Below are 13,293 nucleotides of genomic sequence, written 5' to 3'. Positions count from 1 at the left end.
TACATATATGAAGATATAGGCGCTCATTTCCAGAGACAATAATCAGTATTCAGTATGGACCGTGGATAATAAATCGATATTTTAATTAAAAACTGACATCAACTGCTGTGCACTGTGTGTCAAAGTTGCATACATATGCACACAATAATGTGTTTAACAATGATTTTATCAGAGGCACCATAACCTAATTAATTGCTGAGTCCTTAACATCTTTCAGTAAAATTCTTTACTGTAATGACTTAGTTAAAGGTAAACTTTGCATTCCAAAAATGTTGATAATGAGTATGTAAACTTCATAGCAACTATTTGTCATCAAGAGTGTTCCCATAGTTCACAGCTTCATTCAGCAATATTTCTCCCTACTTATGCAGCATAATCTGTGCCGTAGGCTTTGCCACTAATAATTCAACACACAGCCTATAAGGCAATATTTCTATGTAGTCCTTCAGCTTATAAAGTGTCAGACAATATTTCTCCCAATTAATTCAGTTTACAATGTGTAAGGCAATATTTTTCCCTAATTCTTCAGCATACTATGTGTAGGGCAATATATTTCCCTAGTCCTTCTGCATACTCTCTTCAGGGGAATATTTCTATATAATCCGTTAGAATACAATATGCAGGGCAATGTTTCTCTTTCTCATTCTGTATACGATGTGCAGGGCTATATTTCTCTCTAATCATTCAGCATACAATGTGCAGAGCAATATTTCTCTCTAATCATTTAGCACACGTGTCAGACAATAGTTGTCTGTAATCATTCAGCATGCAATGTGTAGGCCAGTATTTGTACATTAGCTACATAGGATCTAATAGAGAAGTATCTGCCTCAGTTTAGAAAGAGTTGGAAGAGCTAAGCAAAAACTGGGAGAAGTCTATCATCTTGTATTCTAACAAAGTGGTCATTCTAACAAGGTAATCATTCTGTTGTGATGTCTAGGAGGGTGAAATAAATACTAAATAAAAATAATGGTGATGGATTGGTAGCTTTTACTTTAAATACCAGTTATACTTGAATTTCTTATAAAAAATGCCACATAAAAAATGTTCTGCTACTACACCATCTGAATCAATCTTCTTATTTATTTAATTTGACTAATTAATAATTAATGTTTTGCCAGATAGATGGGCTGGTTTCTTCTTATTGAATGACTGGTTTGATTTGTTAACCATGTACGTGAGTGGTCTAGGGACCCTTTACAGCCATGACTCATGCCAGAGGCAAAATAAGATACATGCAAATGTAAATATCATATTTTACAAGATAGTATTACAAAAGTAAGTATATTATAATTTTTGGCAGAAAAATACAAAATAAGATATAATGACTCAGTTCTGGAAGACATATGAACAGATCATCAGCAAATGAGCAAGAAACAAACAAAACTTAGTACATTTAGAGATATGTAGCATGATAGCTAACATTAGCAATTTCTGTAAGAAACTAGAAATCTAAACATTAATATTTCACTGTACTCATGTATTTCCTCCATAAGAAATACATGTTTTATTTTATTTTATTTTAGTTTAGTTTACTTATTTTTGTTTATCAGGGTATTGTATACATCAATACTGACCAATTTCAGGCTTACTCCAGATGAAATACAAAGCACTTCTCTCCACCAAGTAGTTCAGATCAGTTACACAGAAAAACTGTGTATGTACATTTTAGTAAACAGAGTGTAATGTACAATACATACATTAGTTTCTAGAGTCAACCTTCAGTAATTCTGTGACAAAGAAGAGAAATAGAAAAGAGATCAGGATAATGTGTTAGGTGATATATTTTGGGTTGAAGCAGGGACATTTGGTTTAGGTGAAGCAGTGTTTTTTGAGTTACATTCTGAATTTGGAGTAAATGTTGATTTCCATTAGGTTGATAGGGAGAGCTAGCTGAGAGTCAAAAGAGTTCATGCCCGAGAGGAAAATATATCTGCAATGCTTGAAGTTTGATTCTAGGGGTAATGAAAGTTGGTATGGCTTGTGGGTAGTATAAAGCAGTATTTAAATATTCTTAAAGTTTGACACTGAATTCCATATAATTCTGTTAATTTCTATTAAAGTCCTTTACCCCTTCATCAAGAATGGAGGAAAGGATCTTTAAAGATAGGATACTGTGACCCTAAAATCTAAAGGGTAGTTAGACATGAGAGATTATAGGCTATGTACCAGGGTAGGGAGTAATATGTTTGCTGTAGAATTTTAAAAGTCAGTAAGGCTACCAACCAAGTGGCTACAATTGTTGGTAGGTAGTTCATCAGTTTGCAAAGGAAAGCACTAATATTCATAGAATTCAGAGAGAGAGAGAGAGAGAGAGAGAGAGAGAGAGAGAGACAGACAGACAGAAATAAACAACTTATACTGAGCATTTTTGAAAAATATTAGCATTGTACAAGGAGCTTTGTGTGGCTGCAGGGAGGGCACATTTTAATTCTGACATTCTACAATTAATACCTAAGGCTCTTCTGTTATTCAAGTGAGGAGAATTGTGAGTCTGTATCTTAGTTTTAAGTTATAATACTATAGTGCAGTACTAGTGTCCACATGGTACAAACAGTAATATTAATGGAAATGACAAATGGGACTGTTCAATGGATAAAATATTTGAAGGTTAATGATTAAGCATTTGATGGCTCCAAGAATCAAAGTAGTGCTTTTTTAAAGTTTACAGTTGGTTTATTATTAATAAAGCACTGCTACAAATGATTTGCTGTCTCAAGATGGCAAGAGCTAGGTTATTTATAAATAGTGAAAAAATATGGACTCCAAGATAGAAACCTTGTGAAACCCTACTCTGAATGACCATTTATTAGATTAAAAGCCAAAAATAATACCTCATAAGTTTTTTTTGTTTTGACAGACAGATCTGAACCACTGCTACAAAAAGGCAATCCTTAGTTTGAAACAGGCAGCTCCAAAACTCGAGTCCACTGAATAAAAATTTTATTCCAGAATTGTACGAAATAATAAACTCTTTTCAACAACAATGGTAAATGGTAAGACAACAATAATCCAAACGGTAAAGTAAGCGTTTTCGTCTGCACACTTGTCAACCTTTATCAAACTGAAGACTCACTTCTCAACTACTCCTTTATACAATTAATAATCTAATTAACATTTAAGAACACAGACTCAGAAAATGTATTAAAATTAGTGCATCACTTTATAGACTATAAACTTTGAAATGTAAGTGTGATTGAGTCAAGTACTAAAAAATATTAAATAATAATTTAAATATAACATCTGGTGTGATATACATTTACAATTTTCTAGCTCTTTGTTTTAAAACAGGCCGGAGAGACAAATACTCATTAATTCCTGGGGATTCAGTTGTGTTTAAAGTTAACTGCCAGTGCAGTTCCCTGGTTTCTATCTCATTCCCCCAATCACCCCCTCTTATATTCCTTTTAACTATCTCTAGTATACCAAACTTAAAACCTATAAAATTGGGGCATAATTGTGAATGTTTAAAAAGGGCGGTGTTCTTATTCTGTGTTTACATGGCATATACATGTTCATATATTCTCTGTCTAAGGGATTTTTCTGTTTTCCCCATGTAAAAATTATGGCAATGCTGACATATGCCAACATATATCACCCCTCTTGTGTGGCAGTTGCCCCCAGCCAATTTGACTGTTCCTATTCTTTCTCCCAATTTCTGTTCACTACTATCCAAATTTAGTGAACACTGATTACACCTACCGCATTTCATAGTAGGTCTAGCTGAACTTATGTAGGTGGAGGGGTGTTCCAATAAATATTTCATATTTTTGCCCACCCTATTAGTAAAAAGTGGACCTTTACCTAACAAATGGGAAAACTTTTCATTGCCCTCTAAAATCATCCAATTTTTAGTAAGGATATTCTGTACTTGCAGACCAAAGGAACTAAATTCTATCACCATCGAATGTGTGAACCTGTCTACTTGGTTATCATCAGGAATAGTTATTACTTGTTCCTGTCCTAATAGCAGAATGTACCTTTTACCCCACCTGGCTAAAACCTCATCTTTGAATTTTATCATCCACTCCATAGGGTACCCCCTATTTTCAAACATTTGAATCAATAATGTCAACTCACTCTTTAACCCTTCCAAAGCTGAACATATTCTGGCCCCTCTGATCATCTGACCACGTACCAGATTTATTTTTATATGGAAGGGGTGTTGACTTTCAAACCTCAAAAAACTGTTAGAGTACGTGGGTTTCCTATAAACTTTTGATTAAAAAAAACATATGTTCCGTATTCCTAGTCAAACTCACATCTAAATAGTCTATAGTACTAGAATTGTAAGTATGTGTAAATTTAAAATAATCGCAGATACTATCTATGCATCTCGAAAATTCAAACACTTTGTCCAAATCTCCTTTCCATAGAATAAACACATAGTTCAAGTATCGTACATAAAGTATCCAATACTTGGAAAATTCTGTTTCAAAAATTTACTTTTTTTTTTCCACATACCCATAACTAAACTTGCAAAAATAGGGGCGCAGCTAGACCCCATCACCACCACTTTCAGTTGTTTATAATATTCTTCTTCAAATACAAAATAATTGTTTTTCAATACCCATCCCATCATTTGCACCACAAAGTTGATCATAGTAGCACTTAAATTGCTATATTCTACTAAGGCCTCTTGGAAAAATTCCAACCCTAATTCATGAAGAATTGATCCAAAAAGATCAACCACATCAATAGTGAAAAACCCTGTGGAATCTATGAAAAACTCTTGTTTGATTCGGGTTAAAAAGTCCCAGGAATCTTTCAACACATGATCAATATTGTGTAAAATATCCTTTAACAATTGATCTATGAATACACCCAAAGGGTAAGTAGAACTACTTTGAGCTGCTACTATCAACCTGTACGGGGGATGTTGGATGTCTTTGTGCATTTTTGGTGTACCAAAAACTGTGGGAATAAATGGGTATTGTTTCTGTACAAAGTTAAAAAGATCTTCATTTATAACTTTCATATATATCTTCAGATACATTTGTAGCCTCCTATGTGCAACATTAATTTAGTTCTTGGAAGCTACTGAATACTTCTCTGCATCTTGCAACATACAGGTAATCTCAATTACAAAGTCCATTGTTTCTGCAAGTACTATTCCCCATCCTTTATCCGGCTTCATCACTCACACTGTATTTGATTCTCTGAGTGAACTTAATAGGGTTTTTTCCTCTCTTGTAAGATTATAAAATTCCTCTTTATAAACCTGATAGACCTTAAAAATTTCCCTTGTATATATTTTTTCAAAATGGGCCACCACCAAATTCAAAGTGGGATTAAACAAACTTTTTTTCTTCAAAAATCTATTTTTACTGTGTTCATTCCTTGTCTGCTTAAAATAAAATTGTAGATTAAGGTTCCTTGTGTATAGCTTCAATTCCGTAAGTACCTGTGCTAAACCAGGTTTCCTAACTGGAACAAATTTGAATCCTTTTTCAAAAAGAGAAAAATGTGTTTCTGAAACTGGGTAGCCGGTATAATTAAAAATATTAAAACCATTCCTAGTGTTTATTATACCTGACTGGTCCACTTGAATTGTATTCCTATCTACATTTCCTCTAAAATCTCCTGTTGTTGTTGTTCCAATATGTTCTGTGACCCCTCAAGGGCCTCCCCTGGGTGTCTGTTGCCTCCTAAAAAATTGTTGTTATTTTGATGGTTGCCATCCCTTTTCTGGATCTTTTCAGATCTCCTCAGTTGAGGGAATTCCTGGTCAAACACCTCATCCGAATCCTCATTGTTATAATCATTATTCTGCCCTCCCCCATTCAAATTTCTCATCTCTTGACTAACTGAGCTTATATTGTTATTATAATTGGAATAGTTACCCATTATATCCATTTCAGAACCTTCCCCATACTAACTTCTTGGAAGCAAATACACTTCTTTTTGCCTGTACTCCAATTCAATCCTTTTCAATTTTTGTTGTTTCATTAAAATATTCTCTTTAACCTGCTGTTCAATTTTATTAAAAATATCGTACTTCGTCTCAAAGTTCAAAAAACTCTCATCATTTAAAATATTATCATTTAATTTGTTAACTTCTCCCAACAGGGAGTTAATTTTACCGTTGTTAACTTTAATTATAAAGTGCAACAATTCCATACCATGTCTATCAAACATTGTTAGAAGTTCATCAAGTTCTGGTTGCCCTACTAGCAATCCATTGGGAAATTTTGCCATCCTTAAACTTTTGGGTATTCTTTGTACTTTTATGCATTCAGCAAGGTACACATTGTCTGTCTGCAAATTACGCACCTTGTTCATCTTTTCCTCGAATTCTTTGAAACGTTGGTGAATATCCACTATTTTCACTTGTCTTCCCGGTTGGATAATAACAGTTCCTTCTGTACCCATCATTCGAACCTCTTTCTTCTATTTTCGTCCTGTTGTGTTGCATTGTTAAAGGTTGTCTGCCCATAGGGAATACTGTTTGTTGGTGAATGTTCTCTATTTCCCTCACGTACTTCCCCATTTGGGTCTGGAGAATGTTTGTTCGTCATCTGCAAAGTTGGCTGGGTCAGTGCAAAGGCTGATGGAACCAATAGTTTATCCAAAGTACTCTGCAATTGCTGATATTGCAAAGTCATTAGTTTCACTAATTGTCCTATGTTGTCATCATTGTTCAAATCACTGACTTTGGCAGGAGTACCCTGATAACTGTTAGTTGTACTCAATTTATTAGATGTTTCCAAACTGTCACAAAAAAAACGTATAAGACCCACAGAGTAATGTAAGTCCAAAAACAAGCCAAATGGCAGTCTGTTCAAACAGTGCTTGAAACAGCACCAACTAGTAACCACACGAGCGCTAGGACCAGATAAAAAACAAAACTACAAAATGTCAGTCCTAAGTTTGAAACAGGCAGCTCCAAAACTCGAGTCCACTGAATAAAAATTTTATTCCAAAATTGTATGGAACAATAAACTCTTTCCAACAACAATAATGGTAAATGGTAAGACAACGATAATCCAAATGGTAAAGTAAGCACTTTCGTCTGCACACTTGTCAGACTTTATCAAACTGAAGACTCACTTCTCAACTACTCTTTTATACAATTAATAATCTAATTAACATTTAAGAACACAGACACAAAAAATATATTAAAATTAGTGCATCACTTTATAGACTATAAACTTTCAAATGTAAGTGTGATTGAGTCAAGTACTAAAAAATATTAAATAATAATTTAAAAATAATGGCTGGTGTGATATACATTTACAATTTTCTATCTCTTTGTTTTAAAACAGGTCGGAGAGACAAATGCTCATTAATTCCTGGGGTTTCAGTTGTGTTTAAAGTTAACTGCCAGTGCAGTTCCTTGGTTTCTATCTCATTCCCTCAATCACCCCCTCTTCTATTCCTTTTAACTATCTCTAGTATACCAAACTTAAAACCTATAAACTTGGGGCATAATTGTGAATGTTTCAAAAAGGGCGTTGTTCTTATTTTGTGTTTATATGGCATTTACATGTTTGTATATTCTCTGTCTAAGGGATCTTTCTGTTTTCCTCACATAAAAATTATGGCAACTCTGACATATGCCAATATATATCACCCCTCTTGTGTGGCAGTTGCCTGTTGCAAATCTAGCAGTGTGGTTATAACAGCTGGAGAGATCGCTAAGAGCAAATTTGTTCAAATTAGTGAGTAGAGAGGAGGCATTGAGAAGAGTGGAGAGTAGATGGGAATGAGCAATAGTCCTACCAAATGGAGTAAGGAAAGGTTTGATCTTATAGAGGGAGGTAAGCTTTTTGGTAGTGGCTTTGATAGTTTGATTGACATGGATATCAAATTTGAGGGTGTTGTCTATTGTGACGCCTAAGAGTTTGGTTGCGCATCTGGGAAGATAATAGATTTTATGGTAAAGAGTAATGAAGAAGACTTGCAAGTGGGGGAGAAACAAATCAACTTTGTTTTGTTAAGGTTTAATATCAGCTGATGTTTAGAGAGCCAGTTTTCAACTATATTGAAAGTATTCTGGTTTAATGTCATTAGATCTGTCAGGGAGGTGGCTGAACAAATCAAAGTGGAGTCATCCACATATTGGATACAGGTAGCATTTGGGATGACAGTGGGAAGGTCATTAATAAAGAGAGAGAAAAGAAGGAGTCCAAGTATGGAGCCCTGGGGGACACCTAGCATGACAGGTAGATAGTTTGTTCTGCCATAGGATGGCTTGTTGTCTACCACACAGGTAAGACTGGAACCATTGAAGTGCACGGCTACTTAGTGAGAATTCCTTAAGGGTGTGCATGAGTATTTGATGGTTGACCATACTGAAGGCCTTGGAGAGATCTAAAAAGAGGGCTGAGGAAAGCTTGCTATTATTTCGGTTATAGGTTATGGTGTTAGAGAAGGATAGGAGGACTGAGGTTGTACTGTGGTGTGGCCTAAAACCATGCTGAGAGTTAGCCAACAGGTTATTCTGGGTAAGATAATACATAAGTTGTGTATGGACGCACCTCCATAATTTTAGCCAATGGTGACAGAATAGCTATGGGTCTAAAGTTTGACAGTTTGAAGCAGCTGCCTCCTTTATGGAGTGGTATTACATGAGATATTTTCCAAATGGAGGGGATGGTGGCTTCAGATAACGTTCTGTTGATTATGATGGAGATGGGGTATGCTATGGCATCTACTGCTTTTTGCAGATACTCTGGTGGGAGGAGATCAGCTGCTAGAGTAGTTGGTTTTAATTTCTTAATTAGAGATCTGATAAGTGATGTAGAAACAGGCTGAAAGATAAAGGAGAGTGGGGTATTAGCTAAAAGAGAGTGGGGTATTAGCTAAAGGAGAGTGGGGCATTAGCTAAAGGAGAGTGGGGTATTAGCTAAAGGAGAGTGGGGTATTGGCTGTGGCAGAATTTGGGTTGGAGCAGCTGGGTGCCAGTTGGCTGGCTAGTGATTGGATAGTCTCTGTGAAAAAACTATTGAAGGTATTTGCAATATCCCTTGGGGATTTATGGTTGGAAGCTGACAGGGTAGGAGTGGAGGACTGTCCAGAGTGAAGAAGTTTGTTTATTCCTGCCCCAAACTTTTGAGGTTTGTTGTGATGTTTTTGTTGAAGATGGTAGTAGAAGTTTTTTTTGTCTAGTATAATAGTTTTTTTTTGTGTGATTCCATAGCTATCAGTATCTGAGTTGATCTAGTGGGTCTTTTGTGGCACACCATTTGTCCCATGCCTTATTTCTAGCTATGATTTTAGACTTGATCTCTTTTGAGAGCCACAGGGCAGTTTGTGTTTTGGATTTAATGGAGCGAGCAGGAGCGTGAGAATCAAGAATCGTAAGGAATATGGAATTAAAGTATGCTACTGGATCATCCAGTGAAAGATGCTTTAGAATTGACCAATTGCAAGCTTTAAGTTAATTTTGAAAATTGGTGGGGTTGAAGTTCTTATTATTTCTGATGGTTTTAAAGGTGGTCTGGTGGGGGTTGTCCACCTTGTGTTTGATAAAGTACGTAAGTAAGTGGTCACTTAGGTCATCTGGGAGGGTCCCTGACTTGTACATATAGGGGTGGCTGTTGATGGGTATCCAGTCTAGGATACTGTCTTTGTTATTGGGTTTGCCTATCCTAATGGGGAAGGATATGAGCTGTGTAAAACAGTGTAGGTTGACATGGGTTGTAGGAGATTCCAAGGAACAGGTGCTCCAATCAATGTTAAAATCTCCAAGCACCATAGTTTCCTGGGGGTAGGATGTCCTCTAGTGTGTTTGTATTATTACCTGGGGGGAGTGTAAATGCAGATAATGTTTATGCACTTGTTATTGTTAATCTGTAGTTTGGTAATAAGAATTTCTGCATTATTAAAGTGGGGTGGTTGTAGGGAGACCATAGTAACATCTAGTGTATTTTTATAGAGTACAGCTACCCCACCACCTTTCCTAGTAGTATAATCTAATCTAAATATGTCTTACCCTGGTGGTATTACCTCATTGTTACAGTACAGCTACCCCACCACCCTTCCTAGTAGTACAATCTAATCTAAGTATGTTGTACCCTGGTGGTATTACCTCATTGTTACAGTACAGCTACCCCACCACCCTTCCTAGTAGTACGATCTAATCTAAGTATGTTGTGCCCTGGTGGTATTACCTCATTGTCTTCAGTTACCGGTTTTAGCCAGGTCTCCGTAAGACATAATACATTGGGGGAGTAAACTACTAAGAGGGCATGCAGATTATGGACCTTATTGTTTATGCTTCTGATATTTAGTTGGCAGGTCAGGAGAGAATTAGGGGGCCTATTAGCCAGTGCTATGTTAGAAGGAATATTAGTTTGGGAACTGGAATCAGCAGGTGGGGAAGGGCCAGGGTTTGGGTGGATGTCTCCATCCATTGTCAGACTGTAATGTAAGCTAACTATGAGTTTCATAATTTTGTTTATAAATTTTTGGTAATGTTTAGTTTTGGGGCTGATATACCTGGGTCTAATCGGTTGGTAGTTTTTAGGAATGATGTGGTCATGTATGTGGGGAATTATGAAATGGTCAGTATTGTTTGATACTGATGTAGTGATAGTTTGGGAGTTTTGGTAGTTGAAATCTAGGTAGGGCTGATTTTCATAGGTGCTGAAGAGATATGGAATGAGTAACAGAGGTAACAGCAAAAACAGTAGCAGTGTTTTGAGAGATAACAGTGCCTGGCTGGGGCATTATGTTGGAAATGTATTTGGAGCAGGAATAAATTAAGAAGACTAGGACTATTAGTGGCAGGTGGGGGGGTGGTTTGATCTCTATGGTTATCTTTGATAGGCTATAGTGGAGGGGGGGTTTGTTTTTGGAGCTTTAAATTTAGCACCACTTTGGGGGCAGGGTGGGGTGCGGAGCAAGCCTGAGCACAGAGATGGTGAGCAGTGATGTCTGTGCATGCAAGGTAAGTAATTGTAAAATGTTATATTTTATTTCTCTAATTTTATACTGCAGATGTTATATTTTATTTCTCTAGTTTTATACTGCAGATTGATAGTACACACTTGGGGAGGTAAATAAGATTGTATGTGCCTCTAGTAGCTCTTTAACAAGCAACCAAATAATTAGCTGAAAACAACACTCAGAAATGTTTATGTTTTATTTATTTTATTTTACATTTGTTGACCGGGCTAGTCTAACTGGATATATCTCCATTTTCAGTAGAGGCCCGGGGAGAAAAGCTCCTGAGGTCTAATGGCTTACCAGTGAGCAGAATTCAACTGCTGATGAGCACTTGTGTCCTGATGGGAGACTAATAATTTAAAGATGGTTCCATAAACCAGGAATCTGATATAGACCTAGTATTGGGGGTGGGGGTAGCAAAAAAGGGTGTGAATCAGTTGCAATGCAAAGAAACCAGCTATACCAGAGAGGCAAGCAGTGGAAATCTATCAGTGAAGGCCTCTGAGGGGGTGAGTAATAATTAAAACTCTACCTGCAAAGTGAAAGAAGGAAGAGACAGCAAAGTTTATTAAGGTTGAGAGTGTGTCTTCACATTGACTTGTTTATTAGTAGGCAGTTTATGCACAGATTAGAGTAAGGAGATGCATTACATGTATATATTCCCCTTCATTGCTAAATAAACATATAGAGATGCAAATATAGTTATGCATAACAATTAAACTATTCATTTATTTACATTTGATGACCAAGATCTCTAACAAGGAAATCCTGGCGTAAGTGGTATGCTGGAGAGAACAGCAGTAAAAATACTGAGTATATAAAGTCAGTATGCCTCAAGAAAATGTTCTGGTACAGTATAAGGAAGGCATAAAGGACATTCAGAGCCATATGACCTGAGACAGTGATAAACATTATGGGCCAAATTCCATAAGAATCACTCTTTTTTTAATTTCTCCAAATCTTTTAGGTTACTAATACCATGACAATAATGGACCCCATTCCTAAGTGAAAGTACGATTAAAGTTCATGAAACTAGTATTGTTTCAATCTTTGATGTCAGCCAGTAGTGCTCTTTGCAACACCCGTAATGTGCCCAGTAATGACTCCTTCTGCATTTCCTATGGAGTTACATGTATTGGTAACATATCTAAATAAGATTGCAAATTCTTTTCTATAAGATCCATTGCTCTTACTACTATTGGAAATGTCTGGGTATCTTTCTTCCACATCGCTCTCGTTTATGCCTGCAGATCCTGATATTTTATGACTTTGTGTCTCTCTGTATGCAAGACACTGTAGTCACTGGGTGTGGCAATTTCAATGATCAATGCTACTCTTGTCTTCTTTTCTTGGATCTTTTGAACTGTAATGGATGACGCCATATGATATAGACTTCTTCATTTTCTGTGATACTTTCTGGCTCATGTTTCCAGTGTTTTTCAGCCAATTCAATACCATGATGTTTGCACAATCCCCAGTGCAATAGTCTCGCCACATTATTATGTCTGTCAGTAAACAGTCCTTCTGCCATTAGTATGTCACAACCAGCAATGAGGTGTGCACCTGTTTCCAATTCAGTTTTGCAAAACCTACATTTGCCTGTTTCTCCAACATGTTCAATGAACTTTATTAAACCGATGTGTACGCAGCACACTATCTTGGGCCACCAATATTAACCTTAGATCTCTTGGTTTGAAATAGCCTCTCCTTAACCATTCCTGCATTTGTTCCTGATCAACACGAGGTTCTTCCAGAAGTTTTCTATACTTGAGACTATATTTATGCTTTTTCCACATTTCTTGCCTTCTCATCTGATCCTTCACTTTATTTTCTTTCTTTTGTTTTTTTTTGGCACATTCATTTGCTGCCTGATTTTTATCTACTTCTGGGTTGATTTCTTTTCCTGCTTGACGCCGATAAGCTTCTGCTAGATTAAGCAGAGAAGTCATCTTAGATTTATTCTCCTCATGTTTGAAAACTTTCACTATCTTTGGGTCTTGTGAGATCAGCAGATATGTGTGGAGTCCCACGACTGCAGATCTATCCATATAATCAATTTCAAGGAGGCCCATCCCTCCTTTGGAAGGGGAATATATACTCTTGGTATGCACTGATTGTTATAAATCATTTGGTGAACATGAAGCATCCTTCTTGTTTTCCTATCTAATCTATCCAACACGTTTTAGAGACAGTCAGTCACTCCAAAACTATAAGTTAGAACAGGAAGTACAAATTGGTTTATAGCTTGAATTTTGTTCCAAGATGTTAGTACTGTTTTCAGGATTAAAGTCTTCTGAAGTCTTGTGTCTTTCGGCTTTTCCCGGTTAGGGGTTGCCACAGTGGAACTCCGGTCCGCTAATGATTGGCAGTAGAGTTTTACGTGCTGGCTTGCCAGGCCTA

This window comes from Protopterus annectens, chromosome 9.part0 (genome assembly GCF_019279795.1).
Source record: "Protopterus annectens isolate FY-2018-M chromosome 9.part0, PAN1.0, whole genome shotgun sequence".
Lineage (NCBI taxonomy): Eukaryota > Metazoa > Chordata > Ceratodontiformes > Protopteridae > Protopterus > Protopterus annectens.
Note: the sequence above shows the minus strand (reverse complement) of the source record.